This window comes from Rhincodon typus, chromosome 18 (genome assembly GCF_021869965.1).
Source record: "Rhincodon typus isolate 14 chromosome 18, sRhiTyp1.1, whole genome shotgun sequence".
In the NCBI taxonomy this organism is placed as follows: Eukaryota; Metazoa; Chordata; class Chondrichthyes; order Orectolobiformes; family Rhincodontidae; genus Rhincodon; species Rhincodon typus.
Window position 1 is genome coordinate 11,475,731 of NC_063349.1, and position 27,524 is coordinate 11,503,254.

A 27,524-nucleotide genomic window follows, 5' to 3' on the forward strand; every position below is an offset into this window, starting at 1 on the left:
CACAATAACATCATTGTATAAGTCAAGAAGGAGAACAAAAACTAGGAACCAGAGACTTGTTGGTCTGATGTCAGCAGTAGGAAAAATATTAGAATGTCTTATAAAAGATGTGATTTTTGGATATTTTCGAATAATAATTGTCCAGTTGGAAAGAGTCAACATGGATTTGTGAAAAGAAAATAGAATTTTTGAGGATGTTAGTAACAGAGTAATTCTGAAGACTTTTGCTAAAGACAGGAGGTTGGTAAACAAAAGTTTAACACCTGGGATTGAAGGTAACATACCAGCATGGATTGAGGAATGGTTAACAGGCAGAAAACAGAGAGTAGGAATTAATGGGCCACTCAGAAGTTGGATGGCTATGACAAGAGGGCTACCAACTGATCAGTTCTTGGACCTCAGCTGTTTACAACTTGTACCAATTGCAACATTTGTAAGATACAAGACTTAATGGAATGAAAGCTGGGAGGAGGATACAGAAAGGCTTCTGGATAATTTAGAGAGGCTGAGCAAGTTAGCAAGAGCATAGAAAATGGAATATAATGTGGACAAGTGTGAAGTTATCCACTTTGCAAGGAGAAAAAAAAGTGAAGAATATTTATTAAATGGTGAAAGATTGGAAAGTGTTGATGTAAAAAGGGACATGGGTGTCCTAGTTCAAAAGGCACTGAAGCTAACACACAGGAAGCAACTTGAAGGCAAACGATATGTTGGCCTTCATCACAAAAGGATTTGAATTCAGGCACAGTGAAGTCTTGCTTCAGTTTTATGGAACACTGGTGAGACTGCATTTGGAGTTTCTTGTGTAGTTCTGGCCCCTTGCCTAAAGATGGATGTATTTGCCATACAAGAGAGTTCAGCAGAGGTTTACCAGACTGATTCCTAAGATGGTGGGAGTGGACTATGAGAAGCATTTGAGGACACTGGAGTTTAGAAGAATGAAGGCGCCAATCTCATAGAAATTTACAGAAGTTTTAAAGAGATAAGCAGAGTAAATGCAGGATAATTTCTGTGTGGGGTCTAGAACCAAGTAACATGGACTCCGAATAAAAGACCATCCATACTATAAGAACTTCTTCCCTTGGAAGGTGGCAAATCTGTGGAGCTATTTACTCCAAACGGCTGTGGAAGTTCAGTCATTGGGTAAGTTCAAGACATCGATTGATAGATTTCTAGTTGCTAATGACATTGAGGGATATGTGAATGAATGGAAATATGGCATTGAGGTGGGTGATCAGTGATGATTTACAATGTAGAGCAGACTGGAAGTGCTGAATAGCCTAGTCCTGCCCCACATTCCTATGTTCTATCCAATATGTTAACCCCTGCACCACAGCTTTTGTTTTTTGCAAGAACTTTGGTGGGTACCTTATCAAACCGGTGGCTCAGTGGTTAGCACTGCTGCCTCAGAGCACCAGGGACCCGGCTTCAATTCTACCCTCTGACGACTGTGTGGAGTTGCACGTTCTCCCCGTGTCTGCGTGGGTTTCCTCCAGGTGCTCCAGCTTTCTCCCACAGTCCAAAGATGTGCAGACTAGGTGGATTGGCCATGCTAAATTGTCCATAGTGTTCAGGGATGTGTGGGATGGGTCTGGGTGGGATGCTGAGAGGGTCGGTGTGGACTTGTTGGGCCAAAGAGCCTGTTTCCATACTGTAGGGATTCTATGATCTTCTATGATCTATGATCAAATACTTTCTAGAAATCAGCACGGTACATTGACCACTTCTGCTTTATCTACAGTACATGTCATTTCCTCAAGGGCTCAAATAAATTGATTAAACATGATTGTCATTGATAAAGCCATGTTAACTCTGCCAGATTACCTTGAACTTTTCTAAGTGCCCTGCCTTAACATCTTTAATAATTGCTTCTAAGAGCTTTCCTGTGACAGATAAAAAGCTAACTGACCTGTAGTTTCTTGCTTTCTGTTATAAACTAGATAACAATCTTTAAAATGGATAAAGCAATTACAGGGAGTTTTTCTCATGATGGCAAATCTGTTTATTTGAATTGCCTTTTGTCTCCTGTGTGCCATTTGCTAATTATTGTAAATAGAAGTAAATTTCCATTTTTAATGCAAAAATATACTTTATTCATCAAAAATCTTTATGTATGTACATGATCACCTTGCGTTTCTGTACAGTCTTTGCACACGAATAACAAGTAAACATTGGAATTTGGCATTTCCTGCAGTTGGAAAACAAAACCCAAGGCATTTCTTACTTATTCAAGACCGTATTACTTGGATTCCTGCTAATTAGGGCCTTTTTATGTGATGGAAATTTATAACATCTGCCAGTACAAAAGTGACTTTAGTCCACTTTAAGTGGCAGTATTTTAACCATGGCTTTGGTCATGATCTCACACTCTGGCCAGTTCTAAACCCTTAGCCACATTGACTGGCGAGATGGTGAATTAAAGGCTGGATTTTTTTAATTGAAAGAGAGGGAAAATAAGAGTAGTTATTCCAGTAATTTTAAGTGAGCAGCTTAAAAACACCAGCAGAACTTTGCAAGCACGCCAGTGACCTTTGCCCAGAGGGGGCAGTCGGTGCAGATTGAAAACACACATACATAGAACATAGAACATGGAACATTACAGCGCAGTACAGGCCCTTCGGCCCTCGATGTTGCGCCGACCTGTGAAACCAATCTGAAGCCCATCTAACCTAAACTATTCCATTATCATCCATATGTTTATCCAATGACCATTTAAATGCCCTTAAAGTGGGCGAGTCTATCATTGGAATAAAAGAATAAAGCAAGTTTGTCTATTTTCCTTCTGGTTCTTGCTTGTAAATCTATTATATGCACTACTAAAAGTCACCATAGACCCAGAGGACTGTAGGGCTTATCTCTCATTGACCTGAGGATCATCATACCTCGGGTGAAGGGAGAAATCGAGAAGGTCGGACCTTTATGGTAATCTCTGCTGGTGCAGGAATTGAATCAGTGCGGTGGGTATTATTCTGCATTGTAATCCAGCCGTACAGCCAACTGAGATAACCAACCCCACTAAGCGCTAATAGTGACATGTCTGCTATCATTTCTTTGTGACGCATCGCTGTAGGTAAGAATACCATAATTTTAAAGCAAAGTGTTTGTTCACATGAGAATCAGCTCAGCAACAGAAATTACACCTTGAATGTTCTAGAAAATAGAACAGTACAGCACAGCACAGTAGAGGCCCTTTGGCCCGCGATGTTGTGCTGACCTATTATCCTGCTAAGATCAATCTACCCTGCATACCCTACATTTTACTATCCTCCATGTGCCTATCCAAGAGTCGTTTAAAAGTCTCTAAAGTATCTGACTCCACTACCACTGCCGGCAGCACATTCCACACACCCACCACTCTCTGTGTGAAGAACTTACCTCTGACATCTCCCCTATACCTTCCTCCAATCACCTTAAAATTTTGCCCCCTCATAATAGTCATTTCCGCCCTGGGAAAAAGTCTCTGACTATCCATGCTGTCTATGCCTCTCATCATCTTGTAAACCTCTATCAAGTCACCTCTCATCCTTCTTTGCTCCAATGAAAAAAGCCCTAGCTTCCTCAACCTTTCCTCATAAGACCTGCCCTCCAGTCCAGGCAGCATCCTGGTAAATCTCCTCTGCACCCTCTCTAAAGCTTCCACATCCTTCCTATAATGAGGTGACCAGAACTGAACACAGTATTCCAAGTGTGGTCTAACCAGAGTTTTATAGAGTTGCAGCATAACCTCACAGCTCTTAAACTCAGTTTCCCTGCCAATGAAAGCCAACACACCATACGCCTTCTTTACAACTCTATCAACTTGGGTCACAACTTTGAGGGATCTATGGACGTTGTCCCCAAGATCCCTCTGTTCCTCCACACTGCGGCGAATCCTGCCATTAACCCTATATTTTGCATTCAAATTCAATCTTCCAAAGTGAATCACTTCACATTTTTCTGGGTTGAATTCCATCTGCCACTTCTTTGCCCAGCTCTGCATCCTGTCAATGTCCCGTTGCAACCTACAACAGCACTCCATGCTGTCCACAACTCCACCAACCTTTGTGTCGTCAGCAGACTTATTAACCCACCCTTCCACTTCCTCATCCAAGTCATTTATAAAAATCACAAAGAGCAGACGTCCCAGAACAGATCCCTGCGGCACACCACTGGTCACTGAGCTCCAGGCTGAATACTTCCCATCTACTACCACCCTCTGTCTTCTATTGGACAGCCAGTTTTGTGTCCAGACAGCCAAATTTCCCTGAATCCCATGCCTCCTTACTTTCTGAATGAGCCTACCATATGGAACCTTATAGAATGTTTGCTAAAATACATATACACCACATCCACTGCTCTACCTTCATTGATGTGTTTTGTCACATCCTCAAAGAATTGCATAAGCCTTGTGGGGCATGACCTGCCCCTCACAAAGCCATGCTGACTATTTCTAATCAAACTGTGCTTTTCCAAATAATCATAAATACTATCTCTGAGAATCCTCTCTCATAATTTGCCCACCATAGAAGTAAGACTGACTGGTCTGTAATTTCAAGGATTATCCCTATTCCCTTTCTTGAACAAGGGAATGACATTTGCTACCCTCCAATCTTCTGGCACTACTCCAGTGGACAGTGAGGACACAAAGATCATTGCCAAAGGGGCAGCAATCTCTTCCCTCTCTTCCCATAGAAACCTTGGGTATATCCCGTCTGGCCCAGGGGACTTATCTATCCTCATGTTTTTCAATATTTCTAGCACATTCTCCATCCTAACAACAATCTGTTCAAACATATCTGAGTGTTTTATGTTGTCCTCGCAAACATCAAGGTCCCTGTCACTGGTAAATACTGAAGCAAAGTATTCATTAAGAACCTCCCCTACCTCCTCTGACTCCGCACACAATCCCTCCACTATCCCTGATTGGCCCTACCCTCACTCTGGCCATCCTCTTGTTCCTCACATAAGTATAGAAAGCCTTGGGGTTTTCCTTGATCCGGCCCGCCAAGGTTTTCTCATACCCACTTCTAGCTGTCCTAAGTCCATTCTTCAGTTCCTTCCTGGCTACCTTGTAGACCTCTAGAGCCCTGTCTGATCCTTGCCTCCTCAACCTTCTATCCTACACCTGACTTCCACTTTTTATATACTGCCTATAGTGTTCCACCATGGGCTACTTGCAGTTTATCTCTTTACTGTCAGAATTCATTGCAGTTAAATAGCTGACATAGCACACCCGGAAGCTTCTAGAATAATAGACTGAGGGTCAGTTGTTCTTCATAACAATTTAAAAATAGCACCAGGAGCTTTTAAACCAGCTGCACCGTACAATATGATCATAGTTGATCTGATTTTGGGCATAATAATGAAAACAAAAGGTCAAGGCACAAAATGTGGGCGGTAGACCAAGTTGCAAGAGGGAATTTGTTATTTCAAGGGGGTTGGAGTGTAAGAGTAGGGAAGTCTTAACAAGTATAAAGGGATTTTCTTAGGAGGAGAGTTTGAGCTTGGACTCATTGGAGTTCAGAAGAATGAGAGAACACCTTATTAAAGCATACAAGATTCCTCAGAGTAAATACAGAGAGATTGTTTCGCCTTGTGGGAGATTCTGGGATATGAGAGCGTTATTTCAGAGCTCGCCCATTTAAGACAGGGATGAGAGTAGTGAACCCGTGAAATCTGTGTGACAGAGGGCTGTTTAGGCTGGGTTGTTAACGTATTCAAGTCTGAGATAGACAGATATTTGATCAGTAAAGGGATCGGGTATGGGGATAAGGCAGGAAAGTGGAGTTGAGGATTATCAGATTAGCACTGATCTTATTGAGTGTCGGTGCAGTCATGATGTGCCAAATGGCCTATTTATGCTATTAGTTCTTATTGCCTAAGGGCAGGACAGTTTTCCCTGGTGAATCTTTATCAATTAACCAACCACACAGAACAGATAATCTGGTCATTATCACATTGCTGTCTGTGACACTCTGCTATATGTGCATTTTCTACATTACAGTTTTGCAGTTTACAGTTTACAGTTTTGAATGTAACTAATTGGCCATACACCTCTTTGGGGCATTCTGAGATTTTAAATTAATCTAAATGAATGCAAGACTTTTTTTCTGCAGCCAAAATTTGTATGTGTTCACTGAAAATCCCGTTCTTGGGCTTCTTATGCCCCCCAACAAACTGACTGACTGTAGCTTTAGGAGTCAAAACAGATTGATTATGAGAGATTCTCAAGAATGGAGAGTTTTGGCATCAAATGATGTTATAGCTTTTGGAAAGAATGAGCTAAGAGCTTGTTGTCTCAACATACATAAAATATTAATCACTTGCTCTGTTAGATGCCATGCCCTGGGCCCCCCATTTTCCACTCAAAAGTTCAAGTGAAAACAGATAATCATTTGACATGGGACAAAGGAGAACTTCAGCCAGAGCCCCATTATCTCTGTGTGAAGCCTTGTGGCATTAAGTTTAAGTATTTTTTTAAGTAATTGTGACATTTCTTTAGGCATTTAATTTTATTTTGGGATACAGTGTACTGATTCAAGAAAGGAATCCTGAAAACACATTCTTCTGGTAAACCTGTTTACCCCAGTATCACATGAATGCCTTCAACCTTAAAACAAATAGATTTGGGAGATCATGATGTACAAATTGTTCAAATTATCATTGCTCACAATTCCTCATTCTTTATGTACTATTCTGTTCTTTTGTTATTTGAAATTCCTTGCACTTTGTACATAATTTATTTAAGACTTGTGTTTGTGAACAAAATAGTTTTGTTTTTATTGTTAAGTGCTGTAAATACGAAGTAGCAGTGTACTTTTCAGTCAAAATATTTAGTAACACATATTCTCGCAGCCCCACGGTTTCACTGTTCAGATTAGCTCATTGTTTACAGTATTAACTTTGTACTATCGTAAATTTACTTCATCAAATGTACAAGTATGACATGAGATCCATCAGTTGCAGTAAATATTCCACAGGTTCACTACCCTCATCTCCGCTTTAAATGAGCGAGCTCTGAGATAATGCTCTGTTGTCCCAGAATCTCAGTTCATTTAATCTCCAATAGAGACCAGTAGATAAAGATTAATCTGTTTTTTGAAATACAATCTAATGCCCAAAAACTTAGTTGTGATCATTAACTTGGATCAAAGAATGACAGTGTTGATCTGCTGGTTATGAAATTTAGATTAATATTGTATTGACTGCATTGTGTAACTGAAGAATAGCTGCAGCTGGCAGGTTCTTTGGCATTGATGAGTATTTTGGTTTACCTCGTGTATTCCTGTGTATATGATTGATATGTGATAACAGGTCCAATCTGATTAAGGTTAGATGATATCATAAAGCACAGAAGTTGTATTTGATAGTTATCAATTTGATTGAAGTTGAGGATTAATTTACAATCTTGTTGTAGGTTTCTAGTTTTAAAACGCTGTTACACATTTATGGAATCATGTTAACAATTTCTGTTCCAGTTCTGACTCTACCTGACAACATTTTCCACATTGGTGTGTTTCATGCTGAGGAATGAACAATTGTGACATTGTTATTACAAGCTCACTGAAAAAATTAATTAGAGTAGATAAGCAGAAAACACTATGGTCCATGTATACAAATAACATGTATAATCATTTGAAATAGCTGCCACAGATTATTTACATTTCTAACATATATGATTAACTTACTATGTTACAACATTACAGCCGTTAGAAGTAATTTAGTTTTTTTTAATTCATTCATGGGATTAGGGTGTTGCTGGCTAGGCAGCATTTATTGCCCATCCCTAATTGCCCAGAGGACAGTTAAGAGTCAACCACATTGTTGTGCGCCTGGAGTCACATGTAGCCAGACCAGGTATGGATGGGAGTTTCCTTCCCTAAAGGATATTAGTGAACCAGATGGGTTTTTCCTGACAATCAACAAGGGATTCACAGTCATCATTAGATTCTTAATTCCAGGTATTTATTAAATTCAAATTCCACCATCTGCCATGGCAGGATTGTAACCCGGGTCCCCAGAACATTATCTGGGTCTGTGGGTTAGCAGTCCAGCAATAATACCACTAGGCCATCGCCTCCCCTAAATTTAATATAAGTAAATCAAAACAAAAGAAAGTTAACATGGGTGAAGTAAAATAAAGCACGGAAAGGCAGTTTGGTTGCTTGGAATGCATGTCCTGTAGTAGTGAAAAGTGGTGAATGCTACTGGTGACCAAGGCAGCCATGTATAAGAAACGTCACTGGTTGCAGAAATTTAAGTTCTGTGTTTTGGAGCTTGAGTAGTGGCTGTCATCACTGGTGAATCCACCAGACTGAGAGTCATGCGGATAACATGTTCAGAGATAAGGTCATACCACAGGCGAGGAGCATGACGCAGTGACAATGTGTGACCATTCGGCAGTCCAAGAGAACCAGGCAGATAGGGCAGAAATCCCCTCGCCTTGCTGTGTGGTTTTCTGTTTTGGATACTGGTGAGGCCATTGGTTCTTCAGAAAACTGTTGTCACAGCCATGTTTATGGCACAACAGGCAGCTTGGTTTTACAGGAGGGGAGGAAGAAGGAAGGAATAGCACTAATGATAGGGGATTCATTAGTTAACAGAGCAGATAGGGCTTTCTGTAGCTAGAGACTTGACTTCAGGGCATTATGTTGGCTCTGTGATGCTTAGTTCAAGGATTTCACAGAGCATCTGCAAGTCATTCTTCTTGGAGAGAAGTAACAGCCAGTGGTAGTAGTTACTGTTGGTATGAATAGCTGCAGTAAGAATGGGGAAGAGATTTTAAGGAACAGGGAAGGAAATTGAAAAGCAAGGCCTCTGAAGCTGTAAACGCAGAATTAATCCCAATCTCAAGTGCTACTGGGCACTTATATGGGAGAATTAAGAGATTGAATGTGTGTCTGGAAAGCTAGTGTAGGAGGGAGAGAATCAGATTTCTGAGGCATTAGAACCCGTTCTGGGGAAGGCATGACCTGGACAAGCCAGAGGATCCACACCTGAACAGGATAGGAAGAATATCCTCACAAGGAGGTTTGCTATTGCTGTTACGGGGGGTTCAAATTAGATTGGTAGGAGGATAGGGACTTGAGGACGTATTCAAATAAGCCAAATTCAGAGCAGGGAATGGGAGACAGAAAGTTAGCCAATGACTCTAAAAGATAGAAAAAAGCAATGGTGACAAAGTGTATAACATGGAATTTGGCAGTGATAAGAGGTGTATATGTAAATACAAGAAGTATAATAAAGTTGATGTACTAAGAATGCAAATAGACACATTGCAGCACAATAGAAACCTGGCTTAAAGAGGAGCAAAATGGCAGCTCAATATTCCTGGATGTAGAGCTTTCCAGCAGGATAGATAAGGGGAGAAAAACGGTAAGGTGTAGCATTATTGATTACAGAATCAATTGAAGCTATAAAGAAGGATGGTATTCTAAAGAAATCATCAAATAAAGCTGAATGGGTTAAATTCAGAAATAAAAGGGAATAGCCAAACTGTTCGCAATGTACTATAGACCAAATAGTGGAAGTGAAATAGAAGGGCAAGTATACAGCCACATTTCTGAGGGCAAAAGCAGTAACGGTTGGGGCCTTAACTACTATAGTATCAACTGTGATGTGAATAGTATGAAAGGCACAAAGGGCACAAAATTCTTGCATTCAAGAGACCTTTTCTTGAACCAGCACATAAGGAGCCTAATGAGTTTGGACACCATTTAGCCTCCGGAAATGAAGCCGGGTAAGTGAAGGAACTGGGTAACCGTTTTGAAGGTGGTGACCATAATACAGTTAGATTCAGCATTATTATGAAAAAGGACAAAGGAAATCAAATGTTCCAAACCTGAGAGTTGACCTGATGAAAGTGGACTTCATACTTGATAAGAAATCAGTGACACACCAGTGGGAGGTATTCAAGAGTGAGTTTCTACCAGTAAAATTTCAGACATGTTGCACAAAGGAAAATGATGGTACCACCAAATTAGTATTTTATCTCTGTCTTCACAAATGAAACTAATGATCAGCCATTCATAAAGAGAAGGAGAGTGTAATATTAGATATGAGGAGGAAGTACTGGAGGGTTTGACATCTTGAAGGTGAATAAATCACAGGAGCTGGATGGATTGTATCCCAGGCTGCTAAAGAAAGCCAGGGAGGAAATAACAGATTCTCTGAGGATCATTTTCCACTTCTTACTAGGTGCAGGCAAGGCACCAGAAATTTTGAGGTCTGCCAACATTGTACTGTCATTCACAAAGTTTGCAAGGGTTGGCTGGTCAGTCTGATCTTGGTGGGCAAATTATTTGAATCATATCTGAGAGATAGGACAAACTGTCACTTAGAAAGACCGGGATTAATCATGGATAGTCAGCGTGGTTTTGTACAAGGAAGGGCATGTGTTCCTAACCTAATTTTGAGGAAGTAACCAGGAGAATTAGTCAGGCCAGTGCATTGGATGTTGTCTATGTGGATTTTTGTAAAGTATTTAATAAGGTCCACAAAGCAGACTGACCAGAAAAGTAAGAGCCAATGGAATATAGGAAAACCCGGCGATTTGGATCCAAAATCGTCTCAGTCAGAGGGAACAAAGGGTCACAGTTGAATGTTGTTGCTCATGGAAAGTGCTTTTCAGTGGCATTCCATAGGGCTCAGTGTTCGGTCCCCTGTTAATTGTTGTATATATTCATGTTTTGGACTTAAATGTGGGAGGCATTATTGGGAAATTTGCAGATGAAATGAAATTTGGCTATGAATTTGATAATGAAGAGGATAACTGTTGATTCCAGAACAATATCAATGGTTTGATTGGGCAGAAAAGTTGCACATGGAATTGAATCCAGAGGATTCTGATGTGATGCATTCAAGGAGGGTAAACAGTGCTGGGGAATGCATAATAAACTGGAGGATGTTGAGAGGGCTAGGAAAAACAAGAAACCTTGGAGTCCATGTCCACAGTTCCTTGAACATGGTAGAGAGCGCATATGGAACACTTTTTTTTAAATGGATAAGATATAGAGTGCAAAAACAGACATATAATACGTACAAAGCACTGGTTAGACCACAGCTGAAATCTTGTTTACTGCTTTGGTCTCCACATTACAGGAAGGACAGCATTGCACAGGTGAGAGTACAGAGGAGATTTAAAAGAATGTTGCCAGGGCTTAAAAATTGCATCTACGAGAAAAGATTTGTTAAGGTTCAGGTTGTTTTCCTCAATGAGGAGGCTTAAGGGTGACTTACTGGCGGTGTACAAAATTATGAGGGGCTTAGACAGAGTGGACAGGAAAGACCTGTTTCTCTTGTGAAGCACTCAGTTACCAAGCAATATCGATTTAAGGTGATTGATAGAAAGATTAAAAGAGACATGAGGAAAAACCCTTTCAGCCAACAAGCGATTGGTGTCTGGAATTTACTACATGGTCTAGTGGTGGAAGTAGAAATCCTCAACTCAGATCAAAAACCTGGATTTGCTCCTCCAGTGTGGAAGGTGGGATTAAAATGGGTGTTTTTTTTTGTAGCAAGTACAGACGTGATAGGATAGTTACCTGCATGTAAATTTCCATGTTTCTTTGATTCATCTCATTGAAACTTACAGAATACTGAGATGCTCGGATAGAGTGGATGTGGCAAAGACGTTTTCACTAGTAGAAGAGACTAGGACCCAAGGGCACAACCTCAGAATGATGGCATGCCCCTTTAGAACTGAGATGTGGACGAATTTCTTCAGCCAGAGGGTAGTGAATCTGTGGAACTCATTGCTGCCAAAGGCTGTGGAGGGAGGCCAAGTCACTGAGTGTATTTAAGACAGAGATAGATTCTTAATTAGTAATGGGATCAAGGATTGTGAGGAGAAGAGAGGAGAATGGAGTTGAGAAACATATCAGCTGTGATCGAATGGCTGAGCAGACTCGATGGGCTGAATGGCCTAATTCTGCTCCTATATCTTATGGTTTTATCACATCTTTCACCAACATCAGATGTCTCAAATCACATTATAGCCAATACAGTTCCTTTGAAGTATATTTGCCTTTGTAATGTAGGAAACCAATAGTAAATTTGCAGAGAGGAGATTCCCACAGAGACAGCATTCCTCTTCACAATAATTTCCATATTTTGCTTTTGCCCAACTAGATAGGCAGGACATCAGTTTAACACCTCATCTGAAAAACAGCCCTTCCATGTAGTGTCGCAATAGAGTGACAGCCTTGATTTTTGTGACCAAGTCCTGGAGTGGGATGTGAAATTTTGTAATTCAAAGATGAATGTACTCTTGTGTATAGTTCTCAATTTACATCACAAACATGATATGATATGGTGCCTGTCTCAATTATTTAGCCATTAATGGGATGTTTTGGAGAGAAGTACAGTGTTCTAGCCTCCACCAGCTTACGGTGGCACGGTGGCTCTGGATAGCACTGCAGCCTCACAGCACCAGGGACCCAGGTTGGATTCCACCCTCGGGCAACTGTCTATGTGGAGTTTGCATGTTCTCCCCGTGTCCACATGGGTTTCCTCCGGGTGCTCCGGTTTCCTCCCACAATCCAAAGATGTGCAGGCTAGGTGGATTGGCCATGCTAAATTGACCGTAGTGTTCAGGGATGTGTAGATTAGGTGGGTTATAAGGGGATGGGTCTGGGTGGGATGCTCCAAGAGTCGTTGTGGACTTGTTGGGCCGAAGGGCCTGTTTCCACACTCTTGGGATTTTGTGGATCTCCAACTGCTTCGTCAATGATCTTCCCTTAGAAGTCAGATGTGGGGATGGTCATTGATGGTTGCACAATGTTCAGCACCATTCACAATTCCTCAGATACTGAAGCAGTCATTATCCATATGAAGCATCTGGGCAACATCCTTGAGTTTATAAGTGGCAACTAGTACTCTCACCACAAATGCCAGACCATGACTGTTTTAAGCAAGGGAAAATCTGTTGATGTCACTGAATCCCCCACTATTAATGGTGATTACCATTGACCAGAAACTGACCTGGACCAGCCGTATAAATACTGCGTCTACAAGTAGCTGGTCAAAGGCTGGGAATTCTGCAGTGGTAGCTCATCTGACACCCCCAGGCCTGCCCATCACCTACAAGGCACATGTCAGGAATGTGATGGAATAGTCTCCACTTGTCTAAATTAGAATGGAGTTCCAACAAAACTCAAAACTTAATATCTTCTTGGACAATGCAGCCTGCTTGATTGGCACATCACTCACCATCTTTGAAATTCCGTGTACGACGCTCAGCAGCTGTGTACCATCTCCAAGATGCACTGCAGAAACTCACTAAGACACCTTTGAACAAACACATTTCCAGTTTATGATCTCTACCGTCTAGAAGGACAAGGCCAGTGCATGCATGGGACTATCATCTACAATTTCAGCTTCAGTATCTGTTGTGCTGAAAACTGCCCAGTCGTATTTATATTCTTCGTCTTCTGAGATGTAAAGTTGAGGCAATCCATTTGAAGCCTTAAAGCAAACGAGAATTTTAATCGTGTGATTTTAGCATAAGGAGTTTCAGCAGCAGATGCGATGAGGTAGGGTAGACTTGGGTGATGTTACAGAGATGAATACAATGCTCTTAGTGATGGTGTAGATATGAGGATGGCTACTTCTCTTGGGAATGAGTTTGGTGTCTTGGCTGCAAATAGTATGCTTCAACTTCATGCTGTTGTCAAGGAGAGGGTGTGTTTGTTGATTGACAGTTCTAATTGCCAGGCTTAATTTAAATTTAAAATTTTAATTTTAAATTGACTGTGTGCATGGCAGTTCCCTGAGAAATGAAACCTAGTCTATTGAGTCAAAACAAGTACAATACTCTTTGTTTTGTGACGAACAAGTTTCTGTGTGTTAACAGGCAGCTTCTAGCATATGCAAGTGCACCACACTGTGAGCCTGACTGACTGTCCTAAATTGGTTGTCAGCATAATTCTTCGCACACCCAGGATTATCCAGCAAAAGTTACCCAATTACAGAATCACATCTAAGGTTGGACACTGCATTGCACATCTTGCAAGTGCAGATTGCTTGGATATTTTACGAACTCTCTCCATAGATGCCTGACTGCTGTGATCTCCAGCAATTTTGGTTTCCGTTCAAAGTTTGACATGATCTGCCAGTCTCAGGGACAACAGCCTACATACCTGGCATCACACTGGCTCTGAAATTCATAAACCTTATTTCTCATTTATAATCAAAGATTAAGTAAAGCCTGGCAGCTGTCAACCATTATGAACAGGAACATTCTCCATGGCCGCACCTCCACCAGTCCAGTGTTCACTTGCCAAGCTATCAGCACTCATGTCTCATTTAGTATAAAAGTATTTTCCTCTTAAAATGGTATTCTTGTGAATTGTCTTGATGATTGCAAGGCAAATCACTTGGACAAACTGTCTTTCTTTTTCAGGAATACTCAAATTCTCTGTTACCAAACAACCATTTAATAGAGTTAGTTATTCTTTACTTAGTTCATTTAACTTCCATCATTTATCTACTCCCCTGTGCAAAGCAATGTTCTAAACTCTGACCTTTTGTTTGGGGATTGTCATATCCCTCATCTCTGCAATTGCCGTCTCAATTTATTTGAAGTCTCACTTGGATTTGTACAGAAACTAACATACTACAATCAGAGATGACGCAGTAGGCCAGGCAGCATCAGAGGAATAGGAAAGTTGACGTTTCGGGTCGGGGGGTCCTGACCCGAAACGTCAACTTTCCTACTCCTCTGATGCTGAAGAAGGGTCCAACCCGAAACGTCATCTTTTCTACTCCTCTGGTGCTGCCTGTCCTGCTGTGTTCCTCCAGCTCCACACTGTGTTATCTCTGACTCCAGCATCAGCAGTTCTTACTATCTCTGATACTACAATCAGAATTGTTAATGTGAACCATGTTGCACCTAATTGAACTGTAGAAGTTGACAAGATTTATGGTGCAGTTTGCTTTTCAATGTCTGAGAATCAATAGGAAATGTGTGAAGATATTGTTGAAATGTTTATTTTCTCTATTCCAAGCCGTTCAATTACAATGAACACAGGCTGTTTTGCAAGTAGCTGTTTCATATCTGAAGTCAAAATTCTAGAACTGTCATTGTTACTTCCCTTTTTATTTATTAGAATCCCTGCAGTGTGGAAACAGGCCCTTCGGCCCAACAAGTCCACATGGACCCTTAGAGCATTCCACCCAGACTCATCCCCATATAACCCATCTAATCTACACATCCCTGAACACAATGGGCAATTTAGCATGGCCAATCCACCTAGCATCCACATCTTTGGACTGTGGGAGGAAACCAGAGCACCCAGAGGAAACCCACACAGACACCGGGCGAATGTGCAAACTCCACACAGATAGTCCCCCGAGGGTGGATTCGAAACCGGGTCCCTGGCGCTGTGAGGCAGCAGTGCTAACCGCTGAGCCACCGTGCTGCCTCTTTATGAAGCAACAAGTACAAAGTTGCAATTTTTGAAAAGAAAGAACTTGGGTTTAATATAGCACCTTCCATCATGTTAGGGTGTTTCAAAACTGCTTTACAGATCATTAGAAGTACAGTTAGTCAGTGTCATGTGGGGAAACACATGATAGAGAATATGTGCATTGTAAGGTCTCTCAGACATCAGCAAGATGTGTGACTTAATAAAGCTGGGCAGTATTAACTTTCTGCATTGGATACCAACATTGCAAAGTCCTCCTCATTGACGCCTGGGGACTTGAGCCACAATTGCTGAAGCTATCTCACAGACCAGTCTATTGCAGGTCTTGCCATAACCCATCACGTATAGTGGTGGACAATTAAGTAACTAAAGGGAGTTAGAACAATTTTGGAGACTGTATGTGGTGTGACAAAAGGTGAGTAATGTATATGAATTTTAATATCGTTTATTTTAGAGTTCAGATTTTAAACTGGTGGGTTTGGTCTGAGTGTATGAAGGAATTTAATGAATAATTGTCAGTATTTTTAAAACCAAGATGACAGAGAATCCCTGGAGTGACAATGGGAATTTGTTTGCATTGTGAGAGCACTGTAATTGGACAGAGTAAACATTGTAAAACATGATCTTACCTTCAGCTTAGAAGAGTCAAGAATTGATTTTATTTAGTTTAGGGGAAAACTCATAGCTTGGAAAGCTTTTGATTTCAGTTTTGCAGAAGTTCCTGGAAAAAGAAGATATTTCAGAAAATTTAGGAACTACGTTTCCTCAATGTAAGGACCTTGGTGAAATTCCAGACCATAATATTTATTTAGAACCCTGAAGGGTTTATTTGAAGCAGAGAAAATCTAATCTCATTGTGTGAATAATTAGCTATCAAACTGTCAAGACTGGGAATAGGAAGAACAATTAAGTCAAATATGATGGAGAGGGGTATTATTTCTGGTGTTTGCATACTGTAAAGTGATTGTGTAGGGATAAATGGGTTTGTATTTTTGCCAGCAAAATCTTTCCGATTGTGTTTTATGTAAATATTTTGGTTTATTCTATTTTATCTTAATTTCCTTTGTATAATAAACTAAGGTTTTATTGTTAAAACCAAATCTGCAGTGTGCATGCTTGTGAGTCAAAGTCTATGTTATTAAATTTTAAAAATCTGCCAGGCCAGATTTCAGTCTTGGATCTGAATTGTCCAGTGATACCATCAGCTGGATCATAACAATGAACTTCAAGGGGTTAAGGAAGCTGCTCACAACATTCTTCTGAAGGGCAGTTAATGTTGGACAATAAATATTGGTCTTTCCAGTGATGTATACATCCCATGAATGATTTTTTTTTTAAAAATCATCTGTTAATTAGTAGTGTTGGTTATGTGATAGGTATTTGGTTAGTACACAAGGATAATCTTTGAATAATGGCTCTTACTCCACCAGAGAGGGATGAGGGGGCCTCAGTTCAGCATCTGATTTAGAAATGGCCCCTCAGATGGTGTAACATTCCCTGAATTGACCACCTAGATTATATGCTCACATTTCTAAAATGGGGCTTAAACTCATGGACTTTCTGATTCGGAGGCTTTAGTGAAGATTTGTCCAAGAATAATATACTATTTTTTCCACCTTCAGCTTTATGCTCCTCCTGGGAATACGTCTAAAACTCTAGTATTTGCACAGTTTTTTTTTTTTAAATTCTGCAATTCTGTTACTAACAATGTGAATATCCTCTCGATTCCCCACACCTACCACCTCATTACTCATTCAAACTGCCTCTATATCTCTTTGTAGCCTTTTTGTGTTCTCCTCACAACTTGCACTCTCATCTACCTTTGATTTGTCAGCAAACTTAGATGCATTGCTATGTCTCTTTAAGTCACTAGTTTTAATTAGAAATACGGTAAAGTCTTGATGAATCAAATTACATCGGAATTCCTGCAAGATTCAAGTCGAATATAGTTTGGTGATAATCACGGTAGTCCCAAGGTGGCAAGCCTAAAACTCATAGATGATAGCAGAGAAAGTGAACGGGCAGTTACAGGATCAGAGGCTTGTATGGAAATGCTTCGAGATTTTCAGACTTTTGGACAGGCTACAAGCTTGAACGAAAAGGGCAGAAATATTCAGAGCATTTCCTATCAAAATATTGCATTGTAAATGCCTGAATCACTATTTCTTTTGACGACTGCTCGTTCAATGCTCTGAATCCTTCTGCCTTTTTCTTTTAAACTTGAAATCCGTCCAAGAGGAGCGTTTCCTCTTTAGATACCTAGAAATCACGAGTGATTTAAGAAGGCAGCTGGTCCAATATTGTCCATTTCCAAGTTCGGCTAATCTAGAGTGGCCAGAGCAAATGTTCAGTTCATTATAGGCATTTGGAATCAGGATTTGATATTCTGCTCACAAAAACAGAAGTTGCAGGAAAAGCTCAGCCAGTCCGGCACCATCTGTGAAGAAGACGTCAGAGTTAACGTTTCAGGTCCAGTGACCCTTCCTCAGAACAAGAAACATTTTCCTTTCAGGCATCAAGGCACACAAGATGCAACAACTCGGAGATACCCATGGCCCTCCGGAAAATTCCTGTCTTCCCCTTCCCTCTAACTCCATCCCCTCCCCCAGCCCCACCTCCTGTTGGGTATTCACCATCCCTCCTAACCTTCTGCTTTCCGATGCTGAATGTCCTGTAGTCAGCAAAGGCCTCAGCTTTATTCCTCTGCATCCCCACCTCAATGAATTTTGGGCACGACATGACATCGAACTCTTCTGCCGTCTTCGCCTCCGTGTCCATTTCTTTGGACAAGAGTCCTCTCCCCGTCCCACAGACCTTTTCGTCCAGTTCCAGCACTCTACCTCCACCTGGTCCCCTCCCTCTGGCCTCTTACCTGCACTCAATCTGTTCATTGAGAACTGTCGACGTGATATTAGTCGCCTCAATTTCTCTGCCCCCCTCAACAAATCCAACCCATCTCCCTCTGAATTGACTGCACGCCATGTGTTTTGATCTAACCCTGTTCTGAGGAAGGGTCACCCGAAGCGTTAACTCTGATTTTTGTTCTTCACGGATGCTACCAGACCTGCTGAGCTTTTCCAGCAACATCCTGTTTTTGTTCCTGATTTACAGCATCTGCAGTTCTTGTCAGTTTTTATTTGATACTCTGCTGGCAGGTCTAACTGATGCTTGTGATACAACGGGAACTTGGAGTTATCCCATTTGGTTGTATAACCATTTCAGTGTGGCAGAGACCCCAATGCTGATTCTTTTGATATTTTACTGATCATAATCTGCCAACTTTTAATTGCTCCTACTCTTCTATCCCTACTCATTGCTTCTTCTCTGTTAACCAGTCATCTATCCATACCAATGTGTTACCCCAATTCACAGAGCCCTTATTAAATCAAAATACTGACATACTGGAGATCTGAAATAAAAATAGAAATTCAGCAGATCTGGCAACATGCATGGAGAGAAAAGCTGAGTTAATATTTTAAGTTCAACATGACTCGTCTTCAGAAGAATCTCCAATTCTGAAGAAGTCATATTGGACTTGAAACGTTAACTCGGTTTCGATCTTTGCAGATGCTGCCAAACCCCCTCAGTTTCTACAGCAATATTTCTCTTTATCCCTGAGCTCTTAAATTGCATACTGATCTTTTAGCTGGTGCTTTACCGAATGCCTTTTGGAAATTCAAATGTATTACAAGCTCCTCTTTATCTTTCCTACTAATTACGCATTCAGAAAGCTGTAATGAATTTTTCAAGCATTATTTCCCGGTTGTAAAACCACGTTGACATTTGTTCAATTATACTATAATTGTCTCGGTGTGTTGTTAAGACTTCCTTAACAACAGATTTTAGCATTTTACAACTGGCACAGAGCGAACTGACCTACAGCTCTCCATTTTCTTTACTCCGTCCTTTCTTAAATAGTTGTGTTACACTATCTTTTAGAATTTCATTCAGTTCCCAGCGTGAGTCAATTCCTGTGATTTTGACAGATTTTAGTTTGAGCTTCTTCATTTCTTTTTCCCTAGTGATATAGTTTATCTTTACTTCCTTATTAGCTCCTTGATTACTCTCTCTTTCTAGGCTCTTGGTTACTCTCTATTTTTGGTATGTAATTTGTATCTTCTGCTGTGAAGGCAAATACAAATGTTTGTTCAATTGTCTCTGTCATTTCCTCATTGCCTATAATAATTTATCCTGTTTCTCCGTCTAAAGGACTGATGTTTACTTAGCTCTTCTCATTTTTGTATACCTCTAAAGGTCCTCACTTGTTTTTATATTCCTGACTCATTTGCTCTCATTATATTTTTTTTCCTTTCTATCAACTTTATTGATGGTCCTTTGCTGGTTTATAGAACACTCCCGAACTTCAGACTTAGTACTGTAGTCTGCAGCATTTAAAGCCCCTTCAGTTAATCTTAACATTATTCTCAATTTGTAAGCCATGGACAGATTCTTTTTGCTGAGATTCTATTTTCCAATTTATTTTTGTTGAACATTTGAATTGTTTGTTTATTTCTTACTGTTTATTCATTGCTGCACTTTGCAGTCTATTTACATAATCAACCTTAGCCAGCTCCCTCCTCTTGGCTTTGTAATTGATTTTGCTGAAGTTCAAGATTCTCATTTAGGACCAAATTTATTGATTTTGAGCTTAATATGGAATTTGGTTGTATTATGATTACATTTTCACATCACATCTTTTCCTCAGATTACTAATTAACAATTTCTAACTACTCAGGAGGAGATCCCAAGTAGATTTATTTATTGTTGGTTTCAATGACAATACCTTCTGCTGCTATCTGACAGATTGTATTGACAATAATCATTTTTTGACCCAATCATTGAACCCTTCCTTCTCACAAATATTAGTGAAGTTGGATTTGACTCTAAATTTGCTCAAAGTACAAATAATTTTTTTGTTGCGTAGTTATTTAACTAAACTAGCATTGACAGTCATTATTGTTTTGAAACGTGTTGGTGATGTTCACAATCTTACATCATTAATGTTACTAGAAATTAAACTTTATTTTCATGATGACAAATTGGTAAGTGGCAAGTTTTCTATTACGTGAATTTTTTAACATTCTCGTTTCTTTCAAGCAGATTGGAAAAAGTAGCAACGTATCTTTATCACAGTCCAGTCCTTCAACTACAACAAACCCTGTACATGGTAACAGACAAGTAGGTATCACAGTTTTACACCAATACTAATGGTTGCAGATGTGCAGCATATTTTGGTGACCATAAGGTGGCAAGATAGATTTTCAGTTTTTAAGTGTAGCCTTTGCATAAATCTGTGGGACCTCCTGGAGCTTTATGTTTACTTCAAAATTGCTGTCTAATGATACCAGTTACAAGATAAATGACTGTTTATTATGTTGCTTGTACAGTTTTACGATAAGCAGCATTCATACATGGAATGTATTGACATTTTAACAGATTGGCCGTGACAGCATTGATACTTGAACTTAGTTTCCTGTTCACTTCAAACCACACTGTAAGGAAGAGAAACTTTGGATGCAATACTGAAAGAAAAAGCTTTAAATTCTAATGTAAAATAACCTCTTCCCTTAAAAACCAAGAAGCTGATAGTAGAGATTTCCTTGAAGTAATTTAATCCCTTTAAAACTTTGCTTGGCTCCCAGCAAAGGAAATTGATTAAAACAAATACAGCTATAGAACTATAAATTCTGATCCTGTTAAGTGTATAACTGATTTTTCCATGTTTATTTTTCTGTGTACAGCGTGTCAGAGATTGATAGTCCCTTTGAAGAATGCTTGTAGTACTTTTGAAGTTCATTTTTCTAGAAGATTGTTGTTATCTGCTGAAATTATAAAAACGTGTACTGTTACCTAAAGAACTTGAATTGCAACATTGGCTTTGGCTTGTCAATAGACAATAGATGAATAATTGACAGATTAGTATTTGTAATGATGAGAATATTATACCATCTGCAAAATATATTTCAGAAAACCTCTCTGCTGGAAAACGTTCCCAGAAAACATAATTACACATGCATCTTCTAAATTTGCACTTTTTAAAAGGAAATATCTGTAACTCTCAACTCTAACTGTTTAAAAAAAAATCTTGTAGTTAGTACCCAGCTGGATCAACAGTTGGGAGAAAGCTGAAGTTATGAGAAAGAACATCTTTTATTGCTTGGATTCTTAGGATTGCAGCTGGATACTGTGATTATTGAAAAACCATTTATGCAGTCATTAGACTGACCGGGCTGAATTTTACTACAGCTAAGACCAAGTATGGGTGAGCTGGTGATTTCCCATTTCTAGCTACTGTGCTAGTTTGCCAGCTTGGTCCTGCTTTAGTGCCATTTTAGAACAAACTGGGTTGTGGGACAGGATTGGTGACAGCTACCTGCCTGCAACCTGTGCATGTCTAATTAAAGATCCTACTTAGGCCACTGTGCCAATGCCAACTAAAATCTTAGTCCCCTGCAGAGCCTGAAAGGGATGGAGGTGGTAAATTGTGGGCTTGTGCACTACCCTCCACCCCACCCCACCCCACATTGGTGATAACTGCTATGGCCACCGGCCATCCAGTAGAAGCATTGCTCCTCCACAATGACAACCTCTCAGTTGTGTCCTCTCCTATCATTTGTTTACTAAGGGCTTCTCCATTTTGAAGTGCCACCTTTCTCTTGGATCTGCATCAACAGTTCCAATCTCGAATGGTGAATCTGGTTATCTTTCAGTGCTGGGAGACCGCCTCCTCCACAATTGTTTCCTCAGTCCCACTGCTGACATCTCTGTATTCATAACCCAGAATTCAGGATCAGGATGCTGGGAACCAAGCACCAGCCCACTGTCTCTGGTTTCTACTCGAGAAAAATTAGGAGTGAATATTCCTATTCTTAGAGCAAGTAACAAGCCTTATTTTAGGACCATGAGTAAGTCATTCCATTTGTACCGAGCTTGATTGACTCACGTCTCCAAGCACAGAATGAATTTCAGTCATTATTAGTACAGATTGATATTCCAGTTTGCGACAGAACAGTGGGTTTTTGAAGTTTCAAGGTGGGCAGAATAAGGATTATCATGTTGGTAGCCACTCCTCTTTTCCTGTATATGAGGACAAATTGCACCTTAAAGGTGTGAAATATACAAATGTAATTATTGTTGGTATTGGTCAATCATGCTTCATAACAGATCATTGATGCACTGACAATGATGAGAGTCATTGACATATCCAGAGGCTGAGTCATTCTCAGTAGGGTAGTATCATTAGTATAACAGAAGTGGCAGGGGGTAGAATGGTGATTTTTTTTTTCAAAAGCTGTAACTTCCATAATGAGCACAAGAGCCTGTGCCAATTTGGATATTTATAATTGTTTCCAGGCTCTATGAAAATGTTTTGTAGATTTATGATTTCATAGAATTTTGCATATGTAGTGTTCTGTGTAAATCTTTTGGTTACTGGATTCCTGTCATAAATTGGGTGTACTCATATTCAGATAGTTGTGTATCTGTTATGAATGGTGCTTATTGTCCTTAGTGAATTCTCTGCCTTTTTAATTATCATCTAATCTTAATCTTGGTTCAACCTTTCCTCAGCCTAAATTTTCTGTGTGTGTGTGTGTGTGTGTGTGTGTGTGTGTGTGTGTGTGTGTGTGTGTGTGTGTGTGTGTATTTACCAAATTATGACCAATTTTGTTTTGTCAATACCTCCATTTAAACATATTATTGCTGTATTTAACAAACTCTGTTTTCGCTTCCCTCTGTTTATGCGAGAGATTAATTTTAATTGTCTCTTTTTACAGCCAAAAGTTCATCAGTGAAAGCTGACTTTATGAGGTAATAGTCTAAGACAGTGGTTACAAATGACACTGGTACTTGCCTTCAACTGTTCGATGGACTGCATCGATAAGATGAAAACCTCTGCTCTGAAGACGTGAAGAGCCCTCCCTCTCAGCCAATACCTCCTAGCGGCCTTTTCCCCCGTTCTTTTAGCAATGGTGAATGAGTGTGCGATGACTTACCAATCATTCCTTTATTGTCGGTGCGAAAACCCTATTTCACTTGTTCTCTTTGGTGGTTTAGGGATGCCCAATACAACGCAATATAACAAATTCTAGAAAAGCCACGATAATCATGATTTTATTTCCCTTCACTCCTTCCCATGGGGATAATTATAATCAGCAATGTTAATCATGATCTAAACGATTTGGCAAAAGCATAAAGCTAAACGTTATCAAAATCTATTTTTTATCTGGATGTTTTTTAAAATTGTTGGCAATTGGCAGGATTTATGGAATCCAACCTGATTACAATTTGTATCCCTATAGGTTTTATATAAAGGATATATCCAATCATTTAAAATGATATGTGACATGGCAGGTTTTGCGCAGTGTGAGACATTTAAGGAAAATGTCTGACCTTTGTTGTACCAGCACTCAGTTTAATATTGCATTTGTAATTCGATCCCTGAAGGGACCCAGTTACTAGAAAACAAAAATCTACATTTTTACATACAATTTTTTTTTGCCGATGACAAATTACCATTTTAAACAATGAAGAGGCTAATGGAAACGTGGTTGCTGCCAGCTTTGTATCAGAGGATGTTATAACAAGGTGGAGTTTTCTAGTTTTATAATGTCATGAGTGTATTTGCAGGGGGACTGTTGAGAGATAAGTCCAGAGCAAGGGTAAAGGAAGTGTTAATGATGTTTTATAATTCAGTGTTAAAAGTGCACTTATTTGTGATGGATTCTTCCCAATTAGAAAAGGGCAGGTATGGATTAACAAAGGACAAGGATGTTCTTGTAATAGGGATGGATTTTTAAGGTTTTTAATAATGGATAGTAGTTAAAAGAGAAGGACATTCTGTAAAATAAACTAAAGCTGGTGTGCAGAGACTGTTAGAATGAAGTTATGGCACAGAGAAATATTTTTCGTAAGCTAATCATCATCCTCCCAGTTCTTCTAATTGTTCATATTAATTTTCATTAATTTATGATTTATCATTTTATTAATGCTCTAACTGACCAGGATAGGTTCAGACATAGAATTTAGGAAAGTCAGAAGTTGTGCGTTTATATATTTTTTAAATAAATTTGGATTGAACTTTTGCTATGTACATTTTGTTAGACTGAAGATTGTGTACATATCTGTTGTTATTTTTGCACAGATGTTTGTCATGGTTAGCTTAGGAGCTTATAAGTATTTTAATTTTTCTAATTTATTGTGGGTTGTTATAAAACTACAGGGGGTGGGAAATAATTCCCAATAATTAGAATAATTTTTATATATATATTATGAAACAAAAGCTGAAGTCTGTCGTGAATACAAATTTTCCTTCTGAAACTGGCTGTGCTCGTCAGAAACTGCTATAGGGCAGTGAGATGCAAAAGTAGTCCATGACTGAAGGGGACAATTTGGTAACCATAAAAGGTGTCAGTGCTTGCCCACATGGTGGGTTTTAGTATTGCATATTATACCAATACAAATCATGGACGCAATGCATAAGCCTGTCAGCCATAAAGAGACAGCAGAAATACTGTATGCCTTCTTTTGTATTAATGTAACAATTGTATATAAAGCTGATCAAAAACTTTGTAGAAAATAGTTTATACAGCATTATTATATTATTGCTGAATCTCAGTGAATTCTTGGGAAAAGAAAGTTTTTCTATTTACACCTTATTTTTTGTTACACTGTTGACCCATGGCATTTTGACAAAACTCTGTGGGTTTTGCATTGCTGGTCAGTCATGGGTGTGTTAATACTGCTGTTGCACAGACAAGAATTTGCACCTGCCTCATTGTGCTTTCCTACTGCAGAATTCAATTTATCCCCCATTCAAAGATAATGAAAGCATGTAAAAATAATCCTGCGTGCCATACTGTAACTGTTCTGTTTTTGTAAATGGATTTAATAACACTACGTATTTTCAATTTGCTTTGTGCACTTTTCTTTTTCATCTCTTCCTCTACCAGCCCCCACTCCCACAGCAGTGTCATTGCATTCATTTCATGCCTACCTTCATCTTTGTGGTATTGTTAACAGAATGGTGTCTAGAATAGCTGTAAATAGTTAATTTGATGGCGTACAGAGAAAATAAATGGAACAAACCTTGTTTCTGATTGATACTGCCATGGTTCAACACCCAGCTTGGAGATATTCTCTAGTGAGGGATGTTTTATTTTGTTTTGTTTTGTAACAGGCTTTGTAAATAAAAAAATAATTTATATGTTTGTAAGAAGTACATTTTCCTGTTGTATCTTTACTCCAACTTGATCAATTGTTCTGCTTTATTTTTTTCAATCAATGTGACACAATGGTTGTCATGATAATTGACATAGAATTTGTGTTTGTGAAAAATCGTTTTGGTTTTGCATTAGTACAAATAGTCCCGTGGAATTTGGCATTTAGTCAAAGGTGGTTGATACCATTTCTGAGAATTGATGCAGGACAACTGTGATAGGTGCAATACCAAGCTTGTGTTCCCAGATTTGTCCAATAATATCTTTTAAAGATAATTTTAGAACTTTTAAATGTTAATGATGACAGTGGTCAATATTTTCACATTGAGTCTTAATTAGGGTGCAGATAAAATAAGCCAGGTTTAGTATGTACATACAAGCACGTGAGCAGAACAAATTTGATCTGGCCAAAGAGTGACGTAGTGTTAGCAGTGTAACCTGGGCCTATGAACTATGCGACATTGCCAGCAGATGTTCAGTAAAACCCACCATACAATGATATCTGGGACATATTTAAATCTTACTTTAGGACAAGAAAGGTCTGTCTGTGCAACAAATCTTTAACTGTCTCCTGTCGAGCAATTCTAACACCTACATCCAAGCTCTGAATCAGCTGAACCCACGAGTTAGTTTGCCCCCATTACATTTAGCACAATTCGGCTTATAGTCTTTTGGCAGCAAAGACTAATTGAAGACATATGACCAGAACTTTAGTGCTCAAATCTGCTATGGTTTATTCCTAAATTAGATAACTGAACCTGTATGGCCAGACATATAATTCTGATTACATGATAATCTGATATTTTCATTTGATATCAAATTAAATATAAATTGTTCCTGTTGAGCAAGCTTTAAAGGGAAAGACAAGTCTATTTAAAACTTAAAATATTTCAGTTAGTAAGCTCATTGGAAGTAAATCATTTCTGAGGACCCTGAGTTACATTCCACTGTGATTATGTAGTCCACTGTACAATATTACACCAGTGGTTTCATCTAAATTAGCTTCTTGAATGACAAGTAAGTCAAATGTAGGAGACAGACAGGTAAGTAGAGGCTGAAGGCAGATGAAACATCTAATGGAATGGTGAAACAGGTTTAACAGGCTGAATGGTCTACTCCTATTCACATGTTATGTCTGTGCATGTTCTGTCTAATGGTTCATCATCTCTATCCCTAGATTGTAACTGTGCATAATAACATTTCACAAAAGGGGTACAAATTTTAAAGCAAAATCTATAAAATTAGTGGAGGGGTTTAACCAATTACCTTTTGAAATGCATTTTACTGCATTTATTATCTTCTGTACAGTTCAGTATTTTGATAGTCTGCATTACAGTCAGAGGAATTCTTTCAACTCAGTCCAATGATCAGTAATAAAAATACTCCAAGTAGATCAGCATCTTCAATTTGTGCTAGTTCATGCTATCTCATATGTAGTTGGGGATTTAGTATGAGTGTATCATGGTTTGAGTGCCAACTTTCTTGGTGAGATCTACGTTTTGTCCAACTTTGTGCCCTTCTTTAAAATGTGCAATTTGTAAACTTCCATTAATAACGGAGAGTGAAAGGATCCCTAAAGGTTACTATTCATTCATTTGATTAATTAGTATTGTATGTGTATATGTCAACACTTGGACCAATTCCTGATGTCCTGCCTAATATGGCATCTTTATATCTCTTGACATGAGAAATTATACGTAATTTTTATATAAGAATTAGGACCATAATTTTGATATTCATTCAGAGTGAGCTTGAATTCAAATGAAAGAATCTACATAATTACATGCTGGCATCAATTGGGGAAACAATACTCAATAAACTAGAAGATGAAGCCAAACAAGGTGAGCATTGAGATGTTCGCTGGCACGCACATTTATGCACAAGATCTCACTTTAGGATCAGC

General features: G+C 39.2%; 1 long non-coding RNA gene across 2 annotated transcripts; it reads left to right on the plus strand.

Annotated features, from left to right (window-relative positions):
- Positions 1-1,024: 1,024 nt before the first annotated feature.
- On the plus strand, positions 1,025-25,620 carry LOC125485326. Of its 2 annotated transcripts, XR_007264077.1 has the most exons (3): positions 1,025-1,143; positions 20,505-20,582; positions 23,180-25,620. It is a non-coding gene; the product is annotated as an uncharacterized LOC125485326 (long non-coding RNA). The 2 variants fall into 2 exon arrangements; XR_007264076.1 differs by lacking the exon at positions 1,025-1,143 and having other exon boundaries at positions 20,463-20,582.
- The last annotated feature ends 1,904 nt before the right edge of the window (positions 25,621-27,524 follow it).